At 35.6% G+C, this 6,126-nt stretch overlaps 1 protein-coding gene across 5 annotated transcripts in view; it reads right to left on the bottom strand.

Annotated features, from left to right (window-relative positions):
- LOC142344914 (protein kinase C-like) overlaps window positions 1–6,126 on the bottom strand; it is a 165,849-nt gene that overhangs the window by 67,943 nt on the left and 91,780 nt on the right. The window lies entirely within an intron of this gene.

Raw genomic sequence — 6,126 nt, 5'->3', positions numbered from 1 at the left:
TCTTTTCATGGAGATACAGAATGGCAGCTGTAATTTCTGCAATGTAGAACCTTAAAAACAGCAGCCACTAAAAACCAGTTCGCGGTCATATAACGTATAGCCCCCCCCCCCCCCAATCATGCTAATTATACCATAATGGGCTACTATGCTTTCGTGGCAGGGGGTATAATGGGATAAAGACTTTTTTAAAACGTAGTAACGTACTATAGAACATTGAAAAATTTTGGGATCATTTCCGTTTGTGCCCCCCCCCCCCCCGTACGTTATACACCCGTAGTTACAGACCACGTGTCATCACACAGTAAATCATTGTGTAAAACTAGGGCAGGTGCGTTTGGTGCAAGTAATATGCACCCACTAAGCTGGGCGGGGGCACAAAAGGAAAAGATCAAAAATTTATTTTTATAACTGAATGTCATAAACGGAACCGGGGGATAATAAAGCAACAATAATTGTTACTGAGAAATTTCATTCACGCATATTTCTTACACAGTCTCTTCGTGCTTGAATTTGTTCTTTGTGTACAGATGTCGCATTAGATCACCGCCATTCACAAACTCCATCACGAAAAACAGTTTGTCCTGAAACACAACACTACACTCACATATCAATTTTTGGATCTTTTTTCCTTTATCCCCCAGCTAAGTGGGTGCATATTATAAGCGCCCATCTCCCTGCCTCAGCTTCGTAATTCCTCTTTGAAAGTAATGGGGAACACAGGGAAACAATGCCAATTTTTTAAAACCACATTCCTTACGCCGCAAAACGCACAATTAGGGGATATATTCCGGGTCGAGGTTTTTGGGTGAATTTTTGTAAGAAATGCGGTGAATTGTCGTAAGAAAAGCGGTGAATGCGTTGAAAAAAAAATTCGCCACATTTCACCGCATTTCTTACAAAAATTCACCGCATTTGCTGGCCGCGTTTACTCAATCTGGTTTAAATTCACAAGAAATATCAAGTAGGTACGTGACAGTTGGCGCAGTGGAAAAAGCAGTTACGGCATGAAGGTGGACAGAGGTCGGAACCCATGGAAGGACAGTTCTTTTTTGTAACGCGGTGAAAATAAATAATTCACCGCAAAAAGATGTAAGAAATACGCGGTGAAAATTATTTTTTTCACCGCATTTCTTACAAAAATTCACCCCCAAACCTCGACCCGGATTCTGTCCAGGGTACATGCAATTACATAGCAGCGAATGAAATAAAAAAATTGATCAATTTCTTGATCGTTTCTATAATAATAATAATAATAATAATAATAATAATAATAATAATAATAATAATAATAATAATAATAATAATAATAATAATAATAATAATAATAATAATAATAATAATAATAATAATAATAATAATAATAATAATAATAATAATAATAATAATAATAATAATAATAATAATAATAATAATAATAATAATAATAATAATAATAATAATAATAATAATAATAATAATAATAATAATAATAATAATAATAACAATAATAATAATAATAATAATAATAATAATAATAATAATAATAATAATAATAATAATAATAATAATAAAAATAATAATACTAATAATAATAATAATAATAATAATAATAATAATAATAATAATAATAATAATAATAATAATAATAATAATAATAATAATAATAATAATAATAATAATAATAATAATAATAATAATAATAATAATAATAATAATAATAATAATAATAATAATAATAATAATAATAATAATAATAATAATAATAATAATAATAATAATAATAATAATAATAATAATAATAATAATAATAATAATAATAATAACAATAATAATAATAATAATAGTAATAATAATAATAATAATAATAATAATAATAATAATAATAATAATAATAATAATAATAATAATAATAATAATAATAATAATAAAAATAATAATAATAATAATAATAATAATAATAATAATAATAATAATAATAATAATAATAATAATAATAATAATAATAATAATAATAATAATAATAATAATTGTGATACTCCATGTGGAGTCGTAACCAAGTATTCCAAGTATTATGTATAAACACTTTAAACTTCATATGTTATATAATAACCTCTTGTAAATAAGTTCACTTTGAGTTATGTAAACGCTATAGTTCTGGTTGACTACACCGGTACTTAGCTGGTTCGTCTGACAAGAGATGCAAACTTGCAGACGTAAAATAAGCAAGCTGAAAAACAGTTAGTGAAACGTGGCCTTAAATCAACTTTAAACGTTGTTCTTTTATCCGCCAAAATTGAACTGTCATATAGAGTGAGACCTACTCTCACCCCAGAGCGAAGTCCGAGACTTAGAGCAGAACGTCCGGCTATAGTCCAATCGGACCAATCCATAATAGACAATAATCACACACACACTAGACCATCTACACTCCACACGGAGAATCAAAAGGTTCTTCATCACATGGCGCAGTCTAGCAGATCTCCAATTGGAGTTAATTTATTCTGGGAAACGGGAGCAAACCCACCAGTTGAATGGCAACCGTGGTTAGCCACATTCAAGATGGCCGTAATGGTCCAACACAATATAGAAGTCGAAAAGCTCCTACGGCTAAAGCCAGCGCGGACAGAATTATTTTATCCAACGATGCCAACACTAGAGGAAGAACTAGATAGTGAAACCCGAGAAGAGTCCAGACAAAGAGAACAGCGTAACGAGAAAAGACGTGTGGACTGGGAAAATGAATGCAAAATAATAGAGACAAAAGGTCCAACCGTCGATAGAATCCCCTGGGACGAAGCGGACATGAAAGTCAAGAGCTTAATTTACTTGTCCCTTGGAGCAGAGGCCTGCCGCACATTTCACCAGAGAAACTAACACACAAGAATTGACAGATGCACGACGAACGAACTAGTGCATGAATTGGCACTTACATTTACAAGACCCAGAAACACCACATTCGACAGGTTTCAACTTTTTAAAGCACAACAACAACCAAATGAAAGCCTAGAGACTTTCTACAGTAGACTGAGAGAAGCAGGCTCACACTGCAGATTTGAACACTTAGAAGAAGATATCATAAAAGACCTGTTCATAAGCAACATGAACAACACCGCGATCCAGATGGACTTATTGTCAGAAGTGAGAACCCCGCAACAGGTATTCAATTATGCAATAAACCGTGAACGTGGACAGGCCAACCAGCAAGAAATACTTAGAGCAAACAGCACCTCCACATGGAACCAAGTCACATATATAAGACAAAATAGAAGACCGCAAGCTATACTACCTACACCCCAATCCGGAAAAATTGTGCCATGCTGGAAATGCGGAAATCCATTCACACCCAATCACCTACAAAACTGCCCGGCGAGAAACACAATATGCAAAATTTTCAAAAAACAAGGACACTTCTCGTCCATGTGCAAAGCACCCATGCCGGAAAGAAGAAGACCACCACTACAAAGCACGTCAAGCCCATAATCAAGATATCAGAACACCTACACACCCCGCCCCGGAAACAACCAAACCAGGAGAGTACGACATATAAAAGACAACACCGACCAAACGGAAACACAAAACTATGAAGGTGAGCCAGATGAACTCGACGATGAAGACGCGGAAGCCGCTCTGTATATAAAAGAGCTCACAGAAGACTGGGCCAAAGTGAACCTGATAAGACCAACAAAGTTCCACGCGGAGAAGAATTCAGTCATAAACAACAGACACAGGCTCCCCTAGAACATTCATGAACAAAGAAACAGCGAACGAACTACTACTCCACATTTCAAAAGCCAGAATTGTTCCCTACATAGAACAAGAAAAATTTAAATGCTTCAACAATAAACAAATCAAAATCGAAGGAGTACTCCAGTTGGACCTCAAATCAGGATCATGGAATGCACCGGACTGTCAAATCCTACTGGTCGAAAACAAAACGAACAACATAATGGGTAGAGACATCTTACGAAAACTCGGAATAACCCTCACGGCCAACAAAAATACAGGTAAGAAAGTACTCCACATCTCCGCTGCAACAATAGAATCAAATATAATAAAATGGATACTTAAAAAATACTCCAAACTATGTACACGATTAGGAAAATCGAAGAATCACATTGCCAAACCAACCATGAAAGAAAACTTTAAACCAATACAGCAAAAAGGACGCAGAGTACCCCTACATCTCCTTGATAAAGTAGAGGCCGAAGTTGAAAAATTAATACAGGATAAACAAATAATCAGGCTAGACAAATGCTCGGACGAACATTTCATAAGTCCGGTAGTAATAACAGTGAAACACGACAAAAGCGTAAAAATCGCATTAGACTCAAAGAAGCTCAACGATGCAATACATAAAAACAAATATCAAATGCAAAGCATTGATCATCTAATAGACGAAGTAGCAAATTAAATCTCAGAAAGGAAACAAAACCCAGGTCAATTCTACTTCAGCAAAATCGATCTGAAATATGCATATAGCCAAATCCCACTGGACCCAAACGTCCAAAAACATTGCAACTTCAGTCTCCTAGGGGGGAAAGCAACAGGAACCTACCGGTTCATAAACGGCTTTTATGGCCTAACAGACATGCCCGCAACGTTTCAAAAAACGATCGACAAAACACTTGAGGGCATACATTCGAAATTTGCATTTTTGGACGATATACTCATTATCACTAAAGGCTCCCTAAATGGTCATGAGAACGAAATAGACAAAATCCTAAACCTCCTAGACAAGGAAAACCTTGCAATAAAGCTACAAAAATGCGAATTCGCAAAGACAAATTTAGTTTGGCTGGGATTCAAAATACATCCAAATGGAATAATCCCAACTAACAAAAAATGCGAATCAATAGTTAATTTAGATACACCGAAAACACTCAAGCAACTACGCTCGTTCATGGGGTGCATACATCACCTCATTAAGTTCACACCAAACCTCGCAACCCTCAGTGAGCCGCTCCGTCCATTACTCTCAAAAAGCAACTTAAAATCACATAATAAACTGGACTGGAAAGCGCTCCAGACGGAGGCATTCAATAAAATAAAAGAAGCAATAAAATCAATAACAGAAAACAGATTATTCGACGTTAAATGCCCAACCAGAGTCCGGTGTGACGCAAGTAAAAAAGGCCTTGGGGCATGTTTAGAACAATTCGTAAACTCAACATGGTACCCAATCGCATACGCGAGCAGGTTTCTAAACAATTTGGAACAAAGATATAGCACTAACGAACTAGAATTACTAGCAGTCGTCTGGGCTTTAGAACATTTCAAATATTACCTCTACGGCTCACAGTTCACACTCCAAACGGACCACCAAGCACTGTTAAGCGCACTAAAAGAAAACAGAGGCAACAAAACATATCAAAGTCGCCTTACAAGATGGGTAGATAGATTACTACCCTTCCATTTTTCAGTAGAACATATACCAGGAAAAAGTATGGGCTTTGCTGATTACCTAAGCAGAAACCCATCATCTGACGCACCTTCCCCCTCAGACAGAGACAAACACTTTGTCATTAACACTATCGAAGAAATAAAACACGCATTACTGCGAGCAAATATTGCTCCAAATGGAGCGACCAATAAGAATACAGAACAAAAACAATCATATGACGTCACGAGTACTAAACACGCACACTCGAATAAAACAACCGCTTTTCGCCAATTACCTCACACAAAACAGTCGCTCTCTCCTTTACGCAAATTAAATTACAACGACCAAATTAAACACACAAAAAGTATTCAAAACCTAGTAGCAATTACAACACGCGCCAACCCCACAAAAGAAACATTTAAAATCCCCATTCAAAGAAGATTCAGAGCCCCCAACAAAAACAAAATCCATATGGAGCAACAACAGCCTAATCTAATCTCCGTATCCACCCAAACAGACTCTACATCTAATAAAGGTAGAGGTTTAGATCCCCTAGACCCAACAAGACATGAAGCCCTATTCACTGTTTACGACCAAACCCCCACCCCACTTTATCGGGAAAATTTTAATAGTGTATTCAACGAAGAATTTATCGCCCAAGCCTCGAAGAAAGAATTAAGCCCTATTATTGAATTCGTAAAAAACTCCGAATGGGAAAAACTTAAAGCAATTAATTCTACTTATTATCGTATCCGAAGAGACCTTTC

Source organism: Convolutriloba macropyga, chromosome 8 (assembly GCF_964194025.1).
Source record: "Convolutriloba macropyga chromosome 8, txConMacr16.3, whole genome shotgun sequence".
NCBI classification, from domain to species: Eukaryota; Metazoa; Xenacoelomorpha; order Acoela; family Convolutidae; genus Convolutriloba; species Convolutriloba macropyga.
Note: the sequence above shows the minus strand (reverse complement) of the source record. Positions and strands in the feature narration are given on the sequence as shown.